This window comes from Mytilus californianus, unplaced genomic scaffold (assembly GCF_021869535.1).
Source record: "Mytilus californianus isolate M0D057914Y unplaced genomic scaffold, xbMytCali1.0.p SCAF_5, whole genome shotgun sequence".
NCBI classification, from domain to species: domain Eukaryota; kingdom Metazoa; phylum Mollusca; class Bivalvia; order Mytilida; family Mytilidae; genus Mytilus; species Mytilus californianus.
In genome coordinates, this window is record NW_026262701.1 from 76,572,360 (window position 1) to 76,598,653 (window position 26,294).

Consider the following 26,294-nt stretch of genomic DNA (forward strand, 5'->3'; position numbering starts at 1 on the left):
TTTGAAAACAAACATAATCATTTCGTTGGTTTTCTTTTTGAAATTGAAAGTTTCAAGTTAAGTTACATTTAATATAGGAAATAATTTTTCCACCGCCGGCAGTGAGAATCGAACACGATCTTCCTGCTGTGGGTTAGTTCAGCATACCCTACATCACTGGCATCCTTAGAAATATATTGAAATTTTAGTACTAAAGTCTACTACGCTAGAAGATCCTCATCCAGCTTGTTTTCTTTTAGAAATTATGTGTAAAAAGGATATATTTTTGTTGCTAAATGCATGATTTTACACAAATGTAGGAGGAATCAAATACTTAGTCTGTCATTTGTCCAATGACAAATACATGTTCTTTCATCTAAACAAAAGTGTTTTCAACTTTATCATACCCAAGCACGTACGAAACCATGTTTTGTTACATCTATTTCAACTTTTCTAAAACATTTCAGGATATTTTAGTGGTTTTTGTCTCTTTTCCAATAAATTCTTTAAGAAATGACTATGATTTTTTAGCGCATTTCATGTTTGTAATTGCGCTGGTACACTAAAAATCCCATTTTTAACCAGTGTATAGGTTAGAACTATTATTTTAATATTATTCTTCAAAATCTCACTGCACAGTCATTAAAAAAAGTCATAATTCCCCCCAAAAAACAGTTTTCTATGCACGACCTGTGTGAAAATATTCTGTTAAAATTTGAAGAAAAAAAAATGTTTTTTACAGAAAAAATACATGTCAGTAAGAGGCAAATCGACTGTAAACAGATAATGATAGAAGTTTGGTGCATATTTAATCACATTGCTGGTATTCTGACGATCAATTTGAGCCTTTAACCACATCTGTACGTCAGCAAATGACGATAAAACAAGATTTAATGCCAAAAAAATGTCTTAAAATTTGCTTCACCGGTAAGCTGTACCGATGTGAAAGGGAAAGGGTTAAACAAGTCATTTTTCGAAGAGAAATGCGGAAATACATTTTACACACGGCTACGCCAGGTATAACTATTGTTTATCTTTACAACAAAACAACATTTTTCAGACTCATAATAATATTATAGTTAATTAATTCCAAACAAAAGTAGTCAGTAAATAAAGTCGAAATATGTCCGATCTGCCTATTTTTGGACATCAAAATCCATTACGATCGTTTTAAGGTCAATTTCTTCCAACTAACAAAATCATGTTAGGCACTATAACCCTACCAACTGATTTCAACAGCAGCATAGCAAATAAAAAAATGATTTCATTTTCTGTTTTGCATATATGAGTTAAATACCAAGGTCAAATATTGGTTAGGATGAGAGACGCAAATAATTCTACAGAGAGGAGCGAGGCGATACATAATGTCGTTTTTATGCCAAAAAAATCCTGACTTTACTTCCCCCTTTTTATGTTGTTTAAACCGTCTCAATATACTTCTTATTTTATTTTTTTTTATTTTATTACAAGTGATTATTGTTACAGCAAAACCAAGGAGGTTATGTTTTATATAATCCTCCTTGTTGAACTACCAAAGTTTAAAAGCATCTTATTGGTATTTGAGCTCTTTAAATTCGAAATTCCAGTTTAAATGAATAAAAGATGCGGATTGATTGCGAATAAGTCACCTTTACTCACGAATTGGAGCAGACAAAAACAATTTGACCTCAAGAAACGAAATAAGTTGTCACAACCGTCTCTGTTTGATTTAAATCGTTCATTCTCGTTCTTTCCGTTTTAGTGTTCTTCTCGTTTGAATTCCGTGTAAATGGGAACATTTAGCGTTCCAGTAGCTGTTTATTCATGATAAAATTTAATTTATATTGTGTGAAAAATCTTATTTTGTTGAAAAAAAAAATGTTTTTTTTTAATGTTGGCGCGATTATTTGTGGACATGATAATGTTGGGAGTTAATTGTGCTACTAAAAAAAAGCTACTCCTATAGAGTTCTGGAGAAGAACAACCGAAATCGACTCTCCATAAGTTTTACGGTCACCATCACGAATTTGTTAACTAATACGATGTATCGTTTGCTAAACTCACCAGCGACATGTTTTCACGGTCTTAGATCTCTGTATACTAGTATAGTCGTCTGATCTGTATGTTTACCGATTGTGTCTTTTTCCCGATTGTAACATGTTGCATATGTGTGAATTCATAACAGAAGATACTTCCATTGTCGACGCACTGGTTTCGTTCCTCAGTTTTTGTATTTTACTGATTTGTCTCTTCTTAATTCATTTATAAACCTTGAACGTAGGTATACTCTGTTGCCTTAGTTTACATCTGGTTTGGAACTTGTCATGTTTCGAGTATGAACTATAATGCAAAAATTGCAAAATAATGCACATACGAAATCGAGTAAAACAACACAGTGTTTGCTGTTATACAATCATAGAAGCAGCACATTACCGTAATGACTTAAACAAATTTTTCAGTAAGGAACAGGATTCGATTTTAAAAATATGTTATAAGACATAACAACTTATAAAATAAATATGATCTTGCCAAAAATACAAATACAGTATAAATGTATGTTAAATATTTTTCTGTATGTATTTACGTCAGCAAGAATGTTAATTTGCAGGCACCCTAAATCTTGGAGAGTTTAAAGTGCTAATGATATTTTCAAAATTAAGTTTGGAAATGAGTGAACACTACTACAGTTTTTCTAACAGAAAAAAAACTTAGGAATCAGGACAACGAATGATCCGTAAAAAGGCAAAATATGTTAACAGCTCTGTTCAAATAATTGTATTATAGAATAAGAAGTATACTTCAGTGCATGTTATGCGAGCTTGCATTGGTCTGTAGAGTAGATTGATTGAAAGTTCATAATTGAAGATATCATAGTTGCTAAGACGAAAAACTGCAAAATTAAACGTTGTTTAGGTCATTTTCTAGTATTGCCGGGGATCTTCATCTCATGTACAACAGCCTGTATTCTTTCCAGATAATAAATGGAAATAAAATGAGGACTTTATTAATCATGCTTATCAAAAGACTAGAATAAAATTGAGAATGGAAATGGTGAATGTGTCAAAGAGACAACAACCCGACCATAGAGCAGACAACAGCCGAAGGCCACCAATGGGTCTTCAATGCAGCGAGAATCTCCCGCACCCAGAGGCGTCCTTCAGCTGGCCCCTAAACAAATATGTATACTAGTTCAGTGATAATGGACGTCATACTAAACTCCAAATTATACACAAGAAACTAAAATTAAAAATGATACAAGACTAACAGAGGCCAGAGGCTCCTGACTTGGGACAGGCGTAAACATGCGGCGGGGTTAAACATGTTTTTTGAGATCTCAACCCTCCCCCTATACCTCTAGCCAATGTAGAAAAAACAAACGTACAACAGTACGCACAGTAAAAATCAGTTTGAGAGAAGTCTGAGTCCGATGTCAGAATAGGAAAAAAAAAATGACAATAATACATAAATAACAACAGACTACTAGCAGTTACTGACATGCCAGCTCCAGACCTCAATTAAACTGATTGAAAGATTATGTCTTCATCATATGAATATCAGGCACAATCCCTCCTGTTAGGGGTTTAGTATTATACCATCATAAAATATATGAGAAGAACATAACCCGTGTCATAGAAATATGTTTTAATTACGTTAGAAAGTAAATGTCAAGATGAACTCAAACAGTTTCATTTTAGGGAATGTAATTTACATTAAAACGGCATAAGGCATATAGGTCTACATATCAAGTATCGTTTAGTTGAAAGGCAAGACTCTGTGCTCAAAACTACGCACTAATTTGCAGTAATGTGACCTTTTTAATTGAGGGATCCCTGTTGTTAATGGTAAGGGTTCAGCTTACGTTGAAGGTTCCATGGGTTTATAAAAATACGTTTTAATGGACATTTACAAAACATCTTTGAATGAATTTCGGACGCTTGATGATATGTTTTGATTTTGTTTAGCAAATCTCATAACAAAGCACTCATGGCGCTATTAAGGTCTCCTTACACATGTTACAATTCATGAAAATGTCACCACTGGCAAAGCGATCCTAAGGACATTACATGTATGTATTAACAAGACCCCCAGCAGTTTTTTTCTGTAGAAAAGGCTCATTTGGAACCGATTATGTGACTTAATGTTTCGTACTTACCCAACTATTCACATATGTTTTGGTTTCATTTTTTGTCCTATCCTATACTGTATTCATATCATGTTAATTTCAAATCACCCAATTAATGTTCAAAATCATGATATTACAATTGTGCTGCTCCTCGTTCCAATCCACAACGCTATTCAGCATGCTTATAGAAACGTGCCAAGTTGATGCCTTAGATCAGTCAGGTATAGATGAGCACGGGGATTGTGACAATTTGTCCTTCGTGGAATTTAAACGTGGATATTCTTTATTCATTGGGTATTTCACCGTAGCTTGTATTAAATGTCGTCGTGTTATCTTCAAGTTCGTCTGGTGGCTTTTCAAATGCAATGCACCATTCTCGTGTTAAAACATAACAATCAAAAATCAAATTCTTCCTTATTCGCCTTATATGAATAAAGGCAACAGTAGTATACCGCTGTTCAATAATCATAATTCGATGAAGCAAAAACATATCCGATAACAAACTAAAACCGAGGGAAACACAATAACTATAAGAGGAAAACAACAGAACATCAGAAACACTGAACACTGAACTACAACAAAAGCAAATCATGCTTATCAAAAGACTAGAAATATGTTTTAATTACGTTAGAAAGTAAATGTCAAGATGAACTCAAACAGTTTCATTTTAGGGAATGTAATTTACACTAAAACGGCATAAGGCATATAGGTCCACATATCAAGTATCATTTAGTTGAAAGGCAAGACTTTGTGCTCAAAACTACGCACTAATTTGCAGTAATGTGACCTTTTTAATTGAGGGATCCCTGTTGTTAATGGTTAGGGTTCAGCTTACGTTGAAGGTTCCATGGGTTTTTTTGTGGATAAGACTTTGGTTTAAGGGTTATGAATAGTGTTAGGGTTAGGTGTATGTCTGTGCTATGTTAAGGGTTAGTTTCATAAAGCTTTATATTGACTGAAAAGGTAAATTGAGGACAAACTTAGATCGGTTCTTAAAACCTCACAAAATGATAAAAAAGACACCAAGTACCGATCTTAGATAAAACGAATGTTATTAAAGCTAGTCAACAGACAATTTTCAACTATAAATTGGTTGTGTTACCCTAGACAAATAAAGCAAGCAGTACACTTCCAATAAATTTAGTGAAAACTGTCATAAACAGTCTTGGAAAAACATGACTTTATGCACTGCCATAATATAAAATTCACCAAAGACCCCCATATATAAGTGTCGACAAGATCCATAACAGTACATGCCAATAACTTGATAGCGACCATTGAGTTAAATGTAATAGGATCAAAGTAAGTACTTATATCGATAATACTTGGTACGCTTCTTTTGATTTAAACGGTCGACTTTAGTTGAAGATTTTGTTAAAGATTATCTCTGAAATAATCAAAACGATTATTAACTAATGTTTTCGGAAGAGATATTCAAATATTTGTATTATATAATCTATAACTCTCTTCGAATCCACACCTATATATATATCAAACAGAAAGAAAAGAATATGTACAAAGGTAAGGACTTGACAGTTCTTTTCCAATTGTTCCATTGGTTTACATAATATAATATTAGATTTTGTCAGGTTTTATGGACTTCATCCTTTTTGATTTTACATTAGAGTTCGGCATTTTTGTTTATATGTTTTAATGGACATTCACAAAACATCTTTGAATGAATTTCGGACGCTTGATGATATGTTTTGATTTTGTTTAGCAAATCTCATAACAAAGCACTCATGGCGCTATTAAGGTCTCCTTACACATGTTACAATTCATGAAAATGTCACCACTGGCAAAGCGATCCTAAGGACATTACATGTATGTATTAACAAGAGCCCCATCAGTTTTTCTGTAGAAAAGGCTCATTTTGAACCGATTATGTGACTTAATGTTTCGTACTTACCCAACTATTCACATATGTTTTGGTTTCATTTTTTGTCCTATCCTATACCGTAATCATATCATGTTAATTTCAAATCACCCAATTAATGTTTAAAATCATGATATTACAATTGTGCTGCTCCTCGTTCCAATCCACAACGCTATTCAGCATGCTTATTGAAACGTGCCAAGTTGATGCCTTAGATCAGTCAGGTATAGATGAGCACGGGGATTGTGACAATTTGTCCTTCGTGGAATCTAAACGTGGATATTCTTTATTCATTGGGTATTTCACCGTAGCTTGTATTAAATGTCGTCGTGTTATCTTTAAATTTGTCTGGTGGCTTTTCAAATGCAATGCACCATTCTCGTGTTAAAACATAACAATCAAAAATCAAATTCTTCCTTATTCGCCTTATATGAATAAAGGCTACAGTAGTATACCGCTGTTCAATAATCATAATTCGATGAAGCAAAAACATATCCGATAACAAACTAAAACCGAGGGAAACACAATAACTATCAGAGGAAAACAACAGAACATCAGAAACACTGAACTACAACAAAAGCAAACGCCAACATATATAGAAACGGATTGTAGATCACAACTGTCATATTCCTGACATGGTACAGGATATTTTAAGAAAAAAAAGTGGGTTGAACCTGGTATTATGGCTAGCCGAACCTGCCGTTTATACTGCAGTGTTAAAAATACCGCTAAAATGACAACACTACGTGACAGAAATACAAACAATACATCAAATAAACTAGTAAAAGGTGATGTAAGATATCACTATTAATTGGATACAGATCGATTTATATCGAACATTTTCAATCTATCATTTTCATCAGCCTTTGCGGAAATAATCGAGGTTCTACGGAAGGCATCATGAACTGGTTGTCTCTCACTTTATATAGTTCGAATTGATGTGAAGATAAACAAAATTGTTAATCTAACATTTTGCAATTTCGTCAAGTGCGTTTTTTTGACAAAAATAAAGGATAAATCAATAATACAATAATTACTGTTTCACTTTTAATCAGCAATCATTGTTAAATCGAGTCTCACTTGAATAAATAAATGTGAAATACACAGGTAAAACTGCCCCAACTATTAACTAGGTCAATAAATAAAAAATAATATAATTAGACAATTAAGTTAACTGGTTTGTATATTATCAACAAACACACTATTTCATTTTACGATAGAAGATATTTGTCATTATGTTATAGATTAAGTATACTTAAAAATCAATAGTTTTGCCAGGAATTGTAACAGTGCTTTAATGTTTATGTTTGGGATCCGTTAGAAAGAAATATGTAGATAGTCACAGTTAGTGATATAGAAGATGTAATAGTTTAAGTACACAATCCATTTTTTTTCCACATATTGAAATAAAAGTAGTATCTACATGTTAGTGGAAATCCATAGTTTAGTAAGGAACAAACAAGAGATGCTGATTCCTATTAATATTTTAATGTTTTACAAAGAGAAAAAAAAAAAACACGCAGAACTAGGAAGTTGAATGAAACATAAAAATAGAAACGTAGAAAGTAAATCAAAATGTCAAATGTCAAATATTACCGTTTTCAACATTGCACTAATCTTTATATAGCGGAGAAATTGAAACATTTCTGTGCAAGAACCTCGATATTAACACATGAAAATATAATATGACAAAAAGATTAATAAATAATATTGAATAATACAACAGATATATCAATAAATCAACCGCGGCTCCGCAGAGAAATATTATTAATATATGTCAACCAAGACATACAAGACAAACACAGACATGGGGTACAAGCATAACATGTTATAGGCTAAAGTTATAAATGGGCACATACATTCCCCATTGCCATCAATACGTTCAAAAGTATAATATTGACGTATGAAACCACCGTTTTACAAATCAACAAATAGTGTCATTTGTAAAATGATATGGGGGAAGCAAAACAATTACATAAATTATGAAACAACGTTTGAATAATAGGATGTTTACTTAGACAGAAATTGATTCAGTTTAAGATTTATATCCGAACTTGATTAGTCTACCAACGATGCTGGTGGCATCTAAGTTCCGAGCCGGTCATCAGCTCAGTAACTAGCACTTCGGTACTGACATGATTTATAACAAATCTATCTAATGTTGTCCCTTATGAATTATAAATTATTCAGAAATAGAGGTTTCAACTCCACCGAGCAAAGTTTGGTTATCAGTTTAGGTCTATTTGGTCGTATAGCTCTTCAACTGTTTTGGTTCTTATACATCTTTGGCTTTCAAATATTCGGCTTTCAGGGTTCCTGATGAAGACAAATCCAGAAAAACGTTTCGCACGCATGTAATTTATAAAGTGTTATTTTAAATTTACAGCACTAGGTCGATACCGCTACTCATGGACTATGAGTCCCTATTGTGAAGGAAACGAAAGTTGTAAGTTGTATATTTGTATTACATTAGCAACATTATGGTACAGAGTAATAACAGCATACTTAAGTTCCTTAGCGATCCCTATCAACAGTGCCCTAGGATATCATCAGCTCAGTAGTCAATATGTTGGTACTGACATGATCATTACAAACCTTTTATAAATTGTCAGTTTCTAAATTTATAAACTGATAAGAAACTCAGGTTTCAACTCTACCAGGCAAAGTTGACCTAAGATGGATTGAGCTGTTATATTGAGGTCCTTTTGGTCAAATAAATCTTCAACGGTTTCGGTTTTAATACATCTTTGACTTTTTGGATTCCTGAATATAAGCGCTACAGATGCATTACATTTATAAAGTGTTGTTTCCATTTTTACCTTTAAATTATCATTTGTTTCCCCAATTATACATTCAACACATACGGTAAACAATCAGCCGACAGCAAAAAAACATAAAGAGCTAAAAAAAAAACAAACAAAAAAAACAATACAACAAACACCCATTGAGACACTGTGACAATAGTCTGACCATTGATCGTTTAAATGAGGATAATTACTGCAATTGTTTCAAACAAATGCACCAATCTTTAAATAGTTTGTACTTCCTTTGAATTATAACCAATTGATTGTCATTCCTTTGTTAATGTGATATCAATTTTGTATTTGGCTGGCCTTAACTATTTCTTGTAATTAAAACCAAAAGTTTTTTTATAGTAGAATGCAAACTACAACAAACAACGGTGAGTAAAGCGCTGTGATACTACAACCAACAAGAAATCTAGCACCTCAACTTATTCCATGTGAAGAGATTCAAAATATTTGGTGGTGTGCAGATTGGGCTCGGCGGAATATTAGTGATCTTGAGTTAATTTGAATTGATAAGAATTCCTTGATGGTCTATAACTTATCGATACTTATATGTTCTGGATGGGTAAGTCTGTTATATTTATTTCATCAGAAAAGTTTAGGAACATTTATTGCTGCCTGATATTACTTTTGATATTATTTTAAGTACAAATTGTATGTTTTCGATTATTATATAACGGTTATTTATTTGTTTTTATATTTCTGAAGCTGCCGCAGCAAAAATTAGAATTTCGGAAACATTATAAAAGTCTATCATCCTTTATCTGTGTTATTTAGGGTAACTTGCTCTTCAACTTTAAATATTTTCGGATCTTCTTTGTTTGCTTTCGGGCACGCCTGATGAGATACAAGTTTTCAAAATGTGCAGTTGGTGTATTTACCCTGGTGCGGTTATATATGATTTTATATTTCTACCACTTAATCGATCATCTGGAAAACCGCTATTCATTGCGTTTATTATCCTCTCGGAAGACGACGCTTGCCAAGCTATTAAGATAGCAAAGCTTATAAATTAAATGGAATTATTTTATCACTTATCAGTTTACCTGCTGAAAGTGAAGACATAATAATTTATACCCGTTTGTGTAAATCTACTTTTCATTTCTCTTTGAAACCCTGACAATATCAAACCCGGTTTGTAAAAAAAAAATGAACAACTCTCAAAATTTTGCTATAAAAAGTAAAATCATAAAAATACTGAACTCCGAGGAAAATTCAAAAAGGAAAGTCCCCAATCAAATGGCAAAATCAAAAGTTCAAACACGAATGGATAACATATAAGCGTCACTTGAAACTCGGAAACGTTAACATTACCAATGTTTGTAATGCTATTATGCAATTTTTATTTGACGTCAATATCAATGCAAGAAAAGGGAATTTTGTTATTAATTTGAATATAAGCAGATTTTGGGCAATTGGAAATGGGACAATTATCCACCAAAAACCAAAAAAGGAAAGTCCCCTATCAAATGGCAAAATCAAAAGTTCAAACACATCAAACGAATGGATAACATAAAAGCGTCACTTGAAACTCGGAAACGTTAACTTTACCAATGTTTGTAATGCTATTATGCAATTTTTAGTTGACGTCAATATCAATGCAAGAAAAAGGAATTTTGTTATTAATTTGAATATAAGCAGATGTGGTGCAATTGGAAATGGGACAATTATCCACCAAAAACCAAAATGACCTCAATGATTGCAACTATAGATCGCCGTTTCGCCTTCAACACTGAGCAAAATCAATTCCGTACAGCATGCTATGAAAGGTCACGGGCAAAATTTTAAACAATACAAACGAGGAAATCAACGGCCTGGTTTATATCCAAATCAATAACGTAATAAATTAAAAAACTCAGCTACAAACGACAATCATTTGCAAGAACGTTGATAACTTATAACATATCAATTATCCAAGACAAAATTTGTCTTTTTACATGTAGCAATAACACTTGACACAGACATCAGCAGCTAACTGTTATTTTACAGCCAATATATTTGTCTTATATCTTATAGTAACAGACGAACTGAATTAAGCAACGAAAACTTAACGTTGATCACTGAACCATGAAAATAGGTTACGGTTAGGGAACTCATGTCAAACAGACATTTTCAACTTACTATAGTTGTGTAGACAAAATATAATTGTTGAACATTTGCTAATAAAAGGTAATTGAAAAAAAAGACCATTGATGCTGCAATCTGCCCAGCCAGTCATCTAAAAGGGTTGCAGCGAGTTCGATTCTGAGATCGATAGAGAATCCCGCATTACATCAGGCATAACTATTCGAAACAAATATATCCAGGTTTACACTCGAGACCCAAGGATAATTGTAAATCAAAGACCAACTTACCTAAAGATACGGGTAAAAAATTTTCCATGTTCCGCCGATGATGGACAGATTAAGCGATGCTTAGAATTTCACGGATGTGAGGTTTTTAAAATGTATAGAGAACGGTTGCGGGTAGATGGCTTGTTATCATATTGCCAAACCGGTGACCGAATTGCAATGGTAGCTCCTCTTAGTAAAGCTTTACCAAGATCTATAATTATCAGTAAATACAAAGCAACAGTTATTTACCACGGACAAGAAAAACATAATTAAGCTGAAATCACATGCAACTACAAAAAGGTCATAAATTTTCACATTGTTCAAACGACTTGGTTTGTCTTCATTGTAACAAACGAGGACACAGACAAGCAGAGTGTGATTCTCACCTATGTAAAAGTGACGACACAGAAGACGATAATTCAGATGAGGATAAATCGGAAACAGAAGATCATGTGCAGATATTACAATCAATACTGCAACCAATCCCCAATGGTAGTAAACCAAGATCTCCTACTATTGCTCCACTTAATAAAGATCAAACTTCCACTTATACCAACACAAGTTACCAACACAACTGCAGACAAAGATGATACGTACAATCATAACCTAGTAATAGAAGCTATCGATATTAACACTTCAACCGATGGCTCACAGAAAAAAAAACCTGACTAAAAACCGAAAAAGGCACAAGAAGATATAAGCCAATATTTCCAAGGAACAAACCAAACTACAAGAAATAAACTGATAAGAGAAACGCAACAACCCCAACAGAAGAGTATCAAGAACGTACAGGTCATGCACAGAAGACAAGTAAAACAGAGGACCAGTACCATAAGTAAATCTATTACAGTGCAATTGTTTAATAGTTAATAATACAATGTTCAAAAATAAATGTATGTACATAGCATTTATTATATTTTTATTCTAATAATTAAAAAAAAAAACCAAAACATGAATGTGATGCAATGCCAGATTGCATATATTCAAAAGATAATGACTATTTAATGTCATACATATGTATGTTAGTAAAAAGATTTATGTTCCAAACAATCACCTGTTAGTATGGTACGCTATGAATAGAACATTAATTAGAATTTGAATGTACTTCATTCGGAAAAAACAACATCATTGATATTAAAATTGTAATAAAATTCAATACCCAACAATAACTTTTTCTTGTGAAAAGAATTCCAACAGTCACATATACCACGTTTATAATGATGAGTGGTAATATATTTCAAACTTCTTCGCAATGTATAGAAAGGGAAAACCCAATTCTATGTTTAGAACATGAAACACAATTTTTAGCCATCCGTGTTTTCTTAATATCCGTATGTAAATCCAATGATAATACTTTTCATTTCTGGTTAGTGCTTGGAATACAGTATATCACAAAGCCATCATTGAAATCGTTTTCTTTAAATAACATCTGGTGTTCGGACATACCACGTCAGTTTGCTAATCTAAATCTGGGTCATTGTCCGACGGATGTCAAGGCCAATTGCTGTCTGAAAATAGATAATGAAATAATATCAAACCAATGCAGTTTTCACATTAAACATGTTAAAATGATTACTTACAAAAATATGTTTATGTATTTGTTGATTGGTGATATAAATGTAAAAATATTGACAAAGTTATGTACAATGTGTATATTACTATTAATACAAACTGTCTGTGCATGTTGTAAACAAATGCTGTTTATATTATGTATGAGAAAACTTTACATTTTTAATTTGATATTAAAGCAAACAATGAGTGAAACAATACATAGATATTCATTAAATTGTCAAGGTCTTGGTTCAAAAGATAAAAGACAAAGGCTTAAAATGTGGATGAAGTATCAACATTGTAATATTTTTTAGTACAAGAAAGTCATTTCACTTCTAATTTAGAAAAAAAAATTGAAAAATGAATTCAAAGGTGATATATATCACAGTTATGGAAATTCACAATCAATAGGGGTTTCAATTTATATTAGTGATCACACTGATTATCAATTAATTGATAAATGTCAGGATGAGAAGGGGCGAATAATTTTTATCAATATAGAAATTTCAGAAAGCATATATACTTTAGTTAATATTTATGCACCAAATCTTCCCAAAAATAGAAATGTCTTTTTCAAAAAAGTAAATGATATGAAACAGAAATACAGTTAAGGAACAGTCATAGTTGGGGGAGATATGAATGATAAACTATCTAATATTGACAACAAAACAAACAGCACAAATAAACAGAACAAAAACAAAAACCATTCAACAGTTGAACAGGGTTAATCAAAACACATAAATTGATAGACATTTGGAGATATACACATAGTAGTAATATACAATTTACATGGAGAAGGAAAAATAAGATAAATGAAGCTTCACGCATAGATTACTTTCTTATTTGCTCAGAAATAAGGTCACATATATATTCAGCAGACATAAGACCTGCACGTATATCGCACACAGATCACCAAGCTATATCTCTAAAGGTAGAAGGGAGATCACAATCAAAAGGGAAAGGATATTTTAAAATTAATAACAGTATTTTGGATAATATAGAATATAAAAATATAATAAAAGGCCTTATTAAGCAATATAAAAATAAAACAAAACTTACTGATAACATAGGACATCAATGGGATCTGTATAAAATTGAAGTACGAGAACATACCGTTGCATACTGTAAAAGAAAGGCAAAACGAATTATTAGTGAAATACATGTATTGGAAAATAAGATTAACAAATTAAATGAAAGTATAAACACAAAATGTAAAGATGATGTTATTAAACATTTTCAAGAAGAATTAGTTTATAATGAATGTAAACTAAGAAAAGTTTATGACGTCAAAAGTAAAGGAGCTCAAATAAGGTCGAGGATAAAATGGGTAGAAGAAGAAAAGAAGAATACAAACTTTTTGGCGGGGGGGGGGGGGGGGGGGGGGGTAAGAAAAGCCAGACAAACTAGAAAGACTATAACCGCCCTAAAAGATAACAAAGGAATTGTTCTAACATTTTACAAATAGAAAAAGAATTCTATCAAAGTATTTACAATAGTCCAGATATGAAATCTATGGATAATTATACTAATGATAAAAATATTGATCATGAATTAAATGCACAAGAAAGTGAGATTATGGAAGGTACTTTAATCATTGGAGAATGAACAAATTCATTATTTAAGATGAAATTAAACAAATCCCCTGGAATTGATGGACTGAATGCTGAGTTCTATAGAACTATTTGGGAAGAATTAAAAGAATTTGCTGTATCTACATTGAATGATTCATATCAAAAAGGGGAGTTAACGAGTTCTCAAAAATTAGGAGTTATTTCTCTTATACATAAAAAGAATGATCCGCTTAATTCAGTTGGATGCTTCGTGTTAAGTTTAAATTAGCCCAGCTAAAATTTTATTAACCAAGCTATGATAATGGTATGTAATAACGTATACAAGGCATGCTACTGTTACTTAATTCTATAACAAGGCAAGATTATGTAATCTATAAAAAGCAGTGTATGCTTAATATGTTTCTTTTTTTTTTAATTGCGGTTTCACATACATATAATTGAACACGTTTCTAATTGAATTATAGTTTGTTATAAATGGATGCATACCAATGTGCATGACAAATAATACAGAATCAAGCTTAAAATGCCAGGTATATATAACTAGAATCTTACAAAAGAAAAACGTTTTCCTTAAACAACTTTCCCATCAGGTTTAATCAGCATTTTCAACCTGAGGAAATGGCTGTACCAAGTCAGGAATATAACAGTTTTCCATTCGTTTGATGTTTTTAAGCTTTGATTTTGATATTTGATAAGGTATTTTCCAATTTTAATTTTCCGTGGAGTTAGGTATTTTTGTTAATTCACCTTTTTCCATAGTACCTGTCAAAAAACAAAAAGAATAACAAATATTGAATTTGGAGAAAATGTCTTTAATGCACTTGATGAAAAGAAGACTGCAACATATCATCTATTAATATCTCCGAACAAAGAATGACCGGTAAGAACATTCTGTTGATATTTTCTTTCATTCCGAACTTGATATTTCTCATTTCCAAATTGACATTTCGCAGCTTACTGGAACTGTGAAGTATCAAATTAAAATCTGACAAATTTCGACGTGAAACTGAAAAGTGCTAAGTTGGAAGAGTATGCGAAATGCCACTTTTGGTTCTGAGAAAAGTCATGTTAGAACTGAAAATTGATTCTAAACACGGTTAAAAACATACTTTAGAAAACAAGAAAATATTGGATACATATCAATGAGACAGCAACCCAACAAAAGAATAATCCAAAATATTTTCTTCAAATAATAATATAGAAGAGTGTTAAAATATTGACATATAAATTGCCTCCGAGCAATTTATATGTCAATATTACACGTTAACAATGATTTATGACATGAAAGATTTTCTTTCAACACCAAATTCTCCAAAAGATATAAAGAACACTATGCTTAAATAAAAGAAACTTTAAGGCTTTCTATAAATATATATTTGTGATATTGTTACGCAACATAAAGTACAGTGTAGGTGGCGGGCAAAATGACTGTAAACAAAAATAACTGGTTATCCACATATACATGGTCGAATGGCGGTGTTTCTTAATGTGTAGTAGACAAATATGATGAATATACTCGTTCATTATAAGGACAGAATATGTATAGGAAAAATAATGACAAAAAGGCCATCAAAAACTATAAATCAGACAACTATCAGAATCATGGCAAAAATAAAAAACAAAAACAAAAACAAAACCTAGCACAATCATTTACGGTCCTCATAACATTGAAAAAAAAATAAAATATTGACCTACACGAATCCCATTAAAACAGGAATACAAATTACAGAAAAAAGATGTGGTTATTACTTTGGGAAAATTCTCTTCTGATTTATCATGAATTGGTGTCTCTCACTTTATGTTGTTCGAATTGATGTACAAAAGAAAACAAATTTGGACATCTCACACTTTGAAATTTCGTCGAGTTAATGCCTTTTACAAGAATAAAGGATAAATCAATAATACAACAATTACTGTTCCATTTTTAACCATTCATTGTTAAATCGCGTCTCACTTGAATAAATATAAATGAAATCCGCAGGTAAAACTGGCCTAATTATTTACTTTAAAGTTTGGTAAAAAAAACTATACATAGCCAATTACTTCTACTGGTTTGTATATTATCAACAAACACATTATTTAATTTACCAATATGAAATATTTTTCATAATGTTATAGATTCAGATTACTTAAAATCAATATTTTTACCAGGAATAGTAATAGTGCTTTATGTTTATGTTTTAGGATCATTTCGTTGGTAATAAAAATATAGATCGTCACGGTTAGTGATATAGAAGACAATACTGTAAGTACACATTTCTTTTTCAAATTCTGAAATAACAGTAGTATCTATATATAAGTGGACATCAATAGTTTAATAAGGACCAAACAAGAGATACTGTGTTATCTGATTGTTGATTCCTATTAATCTTTAATTTTTTTTACAAACAGAGAAAACGATGCAGAACTAGGAAGTTGAAAGAAATATGTAAATAGAAACGTAAAAAGTAAATCGAAATGTCAAATGTCAAAAAGTACCGTTTTCAGTTTTGCGCTTTAAGATGTTTTTAAATAGATGAGAAATCGATACATTATTGTGAAGAAAAAAACAACGATTTTGATACACGAAGACATAATAGGATAAAAGGAATAATAACCAAAGATTGAGTAGTACACCTGACATCAATTACAATCAACCTCACTAGTCAGAGATAAGATATGCATATTCAAGACAAACAAAAAAATGTGGTGGGTACAAGCATAACATTTTGTGGGGTTAAAGATTTACCTGGGCACAAACATTCTCTGTTTTCTGCTGTTTGGTCGGGTTTTTGTCTCTTTGACACATTCCCCTTTTCCATTCTCAATTTTATGCTTTACAAATTGAGACAATACGTTTAAAAGTATACTGTTGATAACCACCGTTTAAGAATCAATAAATAGTGTCAATTATAAAATGATATAGCGGAAGCATGAGATTTACAAACTGTTCTTTTAATTTAACAGCACTGGGTTGGTACCGCTGCTGGTGGACCTTCAGTCCCGGACTGAATCGTCAACTCCGTACTTAGCACGTTGGTACTGACATGATTCATAATAAACCCTATAATTGTCCATTTCTAAGTTTATAAATTATCAAGAAACACAATGTAGAATTGATAGACTTTTTATTATTTTAAGGTCCTAAATTTATAAGTCATCAAGAAACTAAAGCTTCAACTTTCTTAGGCAAAGTTGACCTTAGATTTGGATTTGGCTATTATTTTTTGGGTCCTATTAGGTCATACATCACCTAAACGGCATTGAGCGTTCCTGACGAAAAGCGGTTCAGATGCATGGAATTCATGAAGTGTTGATTTCATTTGTTCTAATAAATTAGCATTTTTTTCAATTATTCATGCACCAAACACAGTTAAACAATCAGCCGACGGGGAAAACATAAAGGGCTAAAAAATAATAACAACAATACAACAAACTTACTATGAGACACAATATTCTTATTATTAATCCTATAAATAAGAAATAATATCTGCAACTGTTTCAAACAAACGCATCCATCTTTCATTTAATGTATACCCTTTTTTGAATACATAGTTTTCTGATTGTCATTTTTCAGTAAATATAATATCAATTTTGTATATAGCTGGACTTAAATATTTCTATTAATTCAAACAAAAAGTAATTGTTTTTCTAGTAGAATGCAAAATACAAGAAACAACGAGGGGTCAACCGACGTTATAATACAACCAACTGGAAATCTAGCACCTCAACAAATATTTAATGTGAAGAGATTTAAAATATTGGGTGGTGTGCAGATTGGGCTAGGCGGAATATTAGTGATCATGAGTTTAGTTCAATTGATAATGAGTTTGAATTCCATCTTGATTGCCTATAACTTACCGATACTCATATGCTCTGGATGGGTAAGTCTCTGATATTTATTTTATCAGAAAATTTTAGTACCATTGATGGCAGCCTGATATTACTTTTGATATTGTTTTAAGTAAAAATTGTATGTTTTCAATTATAATATAAAGATTATATATATGTTTTTATTCCTGAAGCTGCTTCAGCAAAAGTTAAAATTTCGGAAACATTATAAATGTCTAGCATCCTTTATTTGTGTTATTAAGGGTAACTAGCTCTACACTTTTAAATATTTTCGGATCTCCTTTGTTTAACTTCGGGCAAACCTGATGAGAAATAATTTTTCAAAATGTGCATTTGGTGTATTTACCCTGGTGCATTAATATGCGATTTTATATTCCTACCACTTAATGGATCTGCTAAACAAAAAACGATTCGTTGCCTTTACTATCCTCTCGGAAGACGACGTATATTAATCTATTTAAGATAGCAAAGCTTATAAATTAAATTGAATTTGATCACTAATACCACTTATTATTTTATCTGCTGAAATTGAAGTTATGTCCGTTTGTGTAAATCAACTTTGCATTTCTCTTTGAAAACTTGACAATTTGAAACTCGGTTTATCAAAAAACTGAATAACTCTCAATTTTTTCTGTAAGCGTCACGTGCAACTAGGAAACGTTTAATTTTCCAATGTTGATAATGCTTTTATGCAATTTTTATTTGACGTCGACATCAATGAAAGAAAAAGGAATTTTGTTATTAATTTAGATATAAACAGATGTGGCGCAATTAGAAAATAGACAATTATCTACCAAAGATCAAAATGACCTCGATGATTACAATTTTAAATCGTCGTTTGGCCTTCAACACCAAGCAAACTCAATTCCGTACGGCATGCCAATATATTTGTCTTATATCTCATAGTAACTGACAAACTGAATAACACACAGAAACCTTAACGTTAATCACTGAATCATGAAAATGGCTAACGGTTAGGGGACTCATGTCAAACAGACATTTTCAACTTTCAATAGATGTGTAGACAAAATATAATTGTTAAATATTTGCTAAAGGTAGATGAAACAAAAAGAAGCACAACCAAGAAAACATGTTCTTGAATTTAGTAAATTTATGCAACTATATAGTTATTGCAAAACCTCAAAAAGAAGCGAGTTCTAGCACGTCGACAGATAGAGCATGTCCTAACCATTTAAATGAGGTCTATAGCAGAATAAAATACGAAAGACGGTAATATCATTCCATAAGATATCTACATACAAAATACAAAACAAAAAATGTTTGTTTCACAATCACCACTGCTGATTGATAAGCATGTCTCTGTCTCAGATATGGTGACACTCTTGAAGGAGCGACAACAACAAATTTGGGAACTCATTATGGTTATCAAAACAAATTATCGTGTTGAATTTTTGACTTTGAACATACAGAAATGCAAATTTGAAAAATTGAAAGTTTTATTGTTCCCTTATAATCACTAAAATGTTAAATGTCAAATTTGTAAAGAAAAAAGGCGAAATTTTTTAGGTGGAGGCAGCAAAAACCTTTCAAATAATTTCGTCTTGATGGGATAAAGATATTATGAAAATGACAACATTTGTTTTTTTGAGGAATGCGAAAAAGTGGTCGTTAAAACCACACTTAACAAAAACAGTTTGGTTTAATTCAGTTGGATGCTTCGTATTAAGTTTAAATTAGCCCAGCTAAAGTTTGATTAACCAAGTATTTGGTAATGATAAGATATGATAATGGTATAAAATAACGTATAAAAGGCATGTCGCTGTTACTGAATTCTATAATAAAACACGATTATGTCATCTTTTTGAAGCAGTACATGCTAAATATGTGCAATGTTTTGTTATTATGCAGTCACTAATACATATAATCGAACACATTTCTAATTTAATTATAGTTTGTAATGACTGGATGCCTACCACTGACCATGTCAAAGAATACAGAATCAAGCTTGAAATGCCAGGTATATATAACTGGAATCTTAAAAAGGAAAACATATTCACTAAACAACTTTGCTACCAGGTTTAATCCATCATTTTCTACATAAGGAAATGTCTGTACCAAGTCAAGAATATGACAGTTTTCCATTCATTGATGTGTTTGAGCTTTTTGATAACGGACTTTTCAATTTGAATTTTCCGTGGAATTCGGTATTTTTGTTATTTTACATTTTTCCATGGTACCTGTCACAAAAAATGAAGAAAAAAAATTGAATTTGGAGAAAATGTCTTTAATGCACTTGATGAAAAAAAAAAGAATGCAACATATCATCTATGAATATCTCCAAAAACCGAATGACCGGTAAAAAAATCTGTTGATATTGTAGTCTTTCCGAACTTGATATTTCTCATTTCTAAATTGACATTTCTCAGCTTACATTTGTAACAGAGAAATATCAAATTTTAACTGAGAAATGTCGACATGGAACAGTGGAGTGTCAAGTTGGAAGTGTATGCAAAATGTCAATTTGGTTCTGAGAAAAGTCATGTTAGAACTTAAAATTGTCAAGTTGAAAGTAAGAAATGTCAAAATCGAAATGAGAAATTAAAAACATGTTATATGTCCCTACTGGTTTTTCGTACAAAATTTTGGATTATCATGTATGTGCTTTTTTTCACGATTTTGCAATTACATTGTACTTTTGCAAATATTGATCATCAAATTTGTAGAGTGTAAATTTATTCAAAATGAAACATTAGAAAGAAAACACTAGTGAAACAGATTCTATACATAGTAAACAAACATACTTTAGAAAACAAGAACATGTTGGATACATATAAATGATACAGCAACCCAACAAAAGAAGTATCTAGAATATGTTCCTCAAATCAAAATAAAGGAAAAGTGTTAAAATATCGATATTTGAATTGCCTCCGAGACTACACATGTTAACAATAATTTATGATTTATGAGAGATTTTCCTTCAACACCAAAATCTCCAAAGGATATAAAGAACAATATGATTGAATTAAAGAAACTTGAAGACTTGGTATTAATATTTGTGACATTGTTACTCAACATAAAGCACGATGTAGGTAGCGGACAAATTGACTGTACACAAAAATAACTGGTTGTCCACATAGACATTCTCGAAAAACGAGTTGACAAATATGGTGAAGATACTCGCTCATTTTAAGGACAGAATATGTATAGGGAAAATAATGACAAAAAAAAAGGCATTCAAAAACATTAATTCAAAGAACCATCTGAATTATGGCAATAAAAGACACCAGCCAAGCAACGATCCTTTACGGTCGACATAACATAACAATTAAAATAAAATATTGACCTATATCAATCCCATTAAAACTTGAATACAAATAACAGAAGAAAAAAAAGAGGTTGTTATTACTTTGAGAAAATTCTCTTCTAATATATCAGTTCATATTCATATTGTTTCTTACTTTAGAAAATAGGTTTTATGGTGTGCAGTGTTATTGGGGCAGCGGTTTTTGTCCCGATTATGTTTAGTTTGACATTTGTTGTTGGAATATTTGTAAGTGATAATATTATTAATTCGAATTCATTATAATAGTTTCATAACTTAAAGCTGACTATTTAAACAAAACATACAAATTTCAATACACCACAAATAGAAGCGGGCGTTTGCAATACAGAACTATAGTCATTTAAGTCTGTATTACCTAAACATTTTCGAAAGAAATGTTCAATAGACAAATATAAAAAGTATTATGACATTAAATCAAAGAACACCATGATATTCGTTTTGTAGTACAGGCAACCATAATTAATAGAATAAATGACTATCGGTTTGTTTGACAGAAATACAGCTTCAATGTTAGTTATTTTTCAAGTTAAACTCATACTTTTTTAATTCGACTTTGATAATGACTGATAAAAAGCAGTACCCTACGTGTTCGTAGAAAGAGTTAACAGTTTATAACCAAAGCACTTTTACGTTAGTTTTGCAGTAGATATTGATATACTTTAACGCCTCCTAGAAACATGAAAATTTGAACTTTTAGTTGTCAATTCAAGTTTTGACGACAAGTATTGTCCAAGTCGAAAGTTTAAAATGACCGTGTTAGTATGTGTCTTTTCCTGGATGTCTAGATATGTATCTCGTCCGTTTCAATTTCTTTAAAAACATGAGAAAGAATGCAAGCTTCTAGTTTTATAGTCAACATTGTTTTCTATGATCATATATATTTATTTCAGCATTTATTTGACGAGTACCAAAACGACTGGTATATTTTATCCTATAGCATAGCCGCATTATCTGTTGCTGAAGCAATAGTTGCTGTCATTTCAGCTTCTTATTGTTGCTGCTGTTCGCCTTGGGAAACATCAAGTCAGCAGGTATCTATGTACAACAATGTAGTTATCATTTTATAAGATTACTTTATTGTATTGATTAAATCCATTCGGCAAATATATGGATAAACAGAAACTGTTAAATCACAAAAATACTGAACTCCGAGGAAAATCCAAAACGGAACGTCCCTACTCAAAAGGCAAAATAAAAACCACAAACACATCAAACGAATGGACAACTATTGTCATATTCCTGACTTGGTACAGGCATTTTCTTATATAGAAAACGGTGGATTGAACCTGGTTTTATAGCGCTAAACATCTCACTTGTACGACAGTCGCATCAAATTCCATTATATTGACAACGATGTGTGAACAAAATGTCACAAATAGGGGAACAACAACAACGCGAACCCCACCAAAAACTGGGATGATTTCAGGTGCTCCGGAATGATGCGCAGATTCTGTTCCACATGTGGCACCCGTCGTGTTGCTCATGTTATCACAAAGCCGGTAAATAGTCTAATTCGGTAGGTCACATTCGTGAAAAGGGAACGGGATTGTAGTTATCATCTGTATAACGGATATTCCTTAACGGTCAACCAACTTGTGAAGGCGTTCGTAAAATTTACGGAGTGATGATTTCAACTTCACCATTTGGAACTCTTGATTTCAAAATAAAAAGGTCACAATTAGGAAGCTGGAATCATCTTTTTTGTCGTAAAGTTTTGTTTTTTAACCGACCCTCACAGTCAATCTCTAGATATAAGTCCTAATCAAATGGCAAAATCAAAAGCGCAAACACATCAAACGAATGGATAACAACTGTCATATTCCTGACTTGTTACATGCACTTTCTTATGTAGAAAATGGTGGATTGCACCTGGTTTTATAGCGCTAAACCTCTCACTTGTATGACAGTCGCATCAAATTCTATTATATTGACAGCGATGCGTGAATAAAACTAACAGACATAATAGGTAAAAATTTAAAATAGGGGTACAGCAGTCAACACCGTGTCACAATCTTAATCACAACAAAAACGAACAAATATTTAACAAAGAAGTGCAAAAAGTATATTTTACGTTTAACAACCTCGTTCATTGCTTACTTATTTTTGTATTTTATTTATGTATGCCAAATCAACGAATAAAAGATTGAGGGATTTTAAGCTCTGGGATCGAATTGTAATTTTAACATTAACAATTGTATGATGTGTATGATTTTTGTATTGCTAATTCCATATACAAAATGAATAATTAATGGTCATGAGCGATATGAAATGAACAAAAAAAAAATGAAAAGTTTAGTTTAAGAATCATAGCGTTAGAAACCAAATGAGGCCCTCTTCCGGGTGTGGAATTTTTGCACTGCGTTAGAGACTCGTTGATAGCCTTTGGCTGTTTACTGCTCTTTGGTCGGGTTATTGTTGCATTGACATATTTCCCGTTTCCCTTCCCTATTGTATTAAGTATTATAAAAAAAAAACCGTCTCGTGTCAGTTACGTTAACCCAAAAGTACTTTTTCGTCTTTGTAACCATGTCGGCCTATAAATTGTATATAAATATTGTACCCCATTTCAGATAAAAAAAAATTAATGTGTTGTTTCTAACACAGCTATATTTTGAGGCATTTCGGTGAAATTTTTGCCGAACAAATTATTCATTCTATACATTATATATTGTGTACATTTTTCTTATTCCCCAATATGCTAGAAATCCGTTTACGCTGTAACTGTATCACTTTTATGGTTTAGGTTGTTTTTAACTATAGATATATTCAGATCTTTTTTAAAAAAAGATATCTGATTGCAATAATGTATGCATGACAAGCACATATATTGTAAAATAAATGCCTCCTAGGCACTGTGTGCTACCTACATGTATAATGTTTATCTAATAGAAATTTAGTTTGTATATACATGTACATTTTCTAACAGAGGTTTACAATAAACATCGTTTTAATTTTCAACAGATAGCTGTTTTTATGAGTCCCTCACCGGCTGGAATGAATTTTTATGGAAATCAAATTCAGGATACAAATATCCGGCCATGGATTGATACGACCGGAAAATACAGTACAGCATTCTAGAGCTCAACAGTACAACTTTGTTATACACATTATAAATGTTTCCTACACTTATCTACCACAATACAAGAAATGACATATATGAACTCAACTTCCCTCCCAATGTATTTGATGCACTTCTTTTTTTATATCTAGGCATATGAAATTTGATAACAAAATTGCATAAATTAACTTACATATCATCATCCAAGAAGCTAAATAAAAGTGCAATGAGAACCCTTCTGTTACACTTACGATTCCTAGTTTTGTATTTAAGAGGTTCGTGTTGCTCTTGCCTTAGTTGTAATTTTTGTTTTTTGCTAATCCTTCGTCATGAAAACATATTTCATTTTCATGACCGATGGTCTAGAAATTGTTGATGATTTAAGGTTCGAAAAAATTCAATTGTTAATGCGCTTTTGCGTGATGTCTAATCACTTGATATAACTTATTAGCTTATTTTATAGGAGTAATACGAGGGGGGTCAAATGTGGGTTGGGATCTACTTACCCTTCCGCAGCACCTTGGATCATCCCCAGATTTTTGCTTAGTCTTTAGTTACGTATACTATTTTATGTTTAGAGTACTGTTGTTTGTCTTTTGGTCATTTTCTTCTCTTTTTTTTTTGCCATGGCGTTGTCAATTTGTTTTCGACTTTGACTTTGAATTTCCCTTTGGTACCTTTCGCCCCTCTTGTAGAAGCTAGACCGTAAATCACGAAACAAGATGAATATTACCAAATCTAAGGGTTAAATTAGGTCATTCATCGTCATTTATTATGTAAAAACATGTTAGTAACATAATGTATTTTATTACATTTTTTTACTTGCTGTGAGATAAAGAAAAAAATGTGTTTGGAAGAAACGTTAACAAATTCTTATTGTAAACGTATGATGCTTCTGTAGTCGTCATTAGGCATCGTGTAAGCCTTATCATATGGATTGAGTATAATAGTTCATCAAATAATATCTTTCAACATCTGTCATGGAAAGGACTGGCAATGAAAATGCTATTCTTTTGATAAAATTACAGTTTCTTCGCATTTCATGGCATATTTTTATAACAAGCGCATCCTTTTCATATCCTTTCTTTTCCATGAAAACAAGTATCCCAGATACAGTGAGGCCCGTTTCATACTTGACTGGAAATCCGAGAGAGAGATCCTTAGTTTACGCAAAAGGCACTTTTTCAACCAAAATAGACTTTTATTTTCATTTGAACCTTGATGAAAATCGACTGGTCTACAATTTATAGTGAAAACGCTGAATACAGCTAAACTGATGAAATATTATACGGTCATAATATGTAGATTATTTACATTATATTATTTTATGTGTTTCACTAATAAGGTAACTTGAATTCTGTAAATAAATGTATTGTTTAATTGACAATGACTTTAAACACCATTTTGCGTACTCAGTCCCCTCTTTAATGCCAATTTCCTCCATCTCCGGTCAAAATACCAAGTATCACTTAATACTTGAAATTGAATAGAAATGTAGAATGTTTGAACCAGAATTATGTACTTATTCAATGGGTGACACTAGTGGAATATGATCTGTTTTGGAGCATCTGAGATCACCCTGTTGTTTGGTTAGTATTGTTGCTCAGTCTGTTGTTTTCTATGTAGTGTTTTGTAAATTGTTGTTTGTCTACTCGAATTTTTAGTACCTATAGACGTTGATTCTGGTAAACGGAAACATTATTCATTTGTTCGCTATTTCACCGTTATTTGTTTTGAATGCCTATCAATAAGCTGTTGTGTAATTTGCACGTTCGTATGGTGCATGTTTTAGTGCAAGACACCATGCTCTTCTAAAACCTTAAAAACCCATAAACAATACTATGCATGGGTGTCAAGGGAGCAATACAGATCTATTTGAAAC

The 26,294-nt window shown here is 31.8% G+C and overlaps 2 long non-coding RNA genes across 2 annotated transcripts in view; both read left to right on the forward strand.

The window, feature by feature from the left end:
* LOC127703067 (uncharacterized) overlaps positions 1 to 26,294 on the forward strand; it is a 115,793-nt gene that overhangs the window by 62,920 nt on the left and 26,579 nt on the right. The gene's annotated exons all lie outside the window — the stretch shown is intronic.
* LOC127703066 (uncharacterized) lies at positions 16,224 to 25,799 on the forward strand. The gene is made up of 7 exons (XR_007982649.1): positions 16,224 to 16,270; positions 16,404 to 16,464; positions 17,854 to 18,082; positions 19,963 to 20,028; positions 21,475 to 21,561; positions 22,245 to 22,385; positions 24,316 to 25,799. It is a non-coding gene; the product is annotated as an uncharacterized LOC127703066 (long non-coding RNA).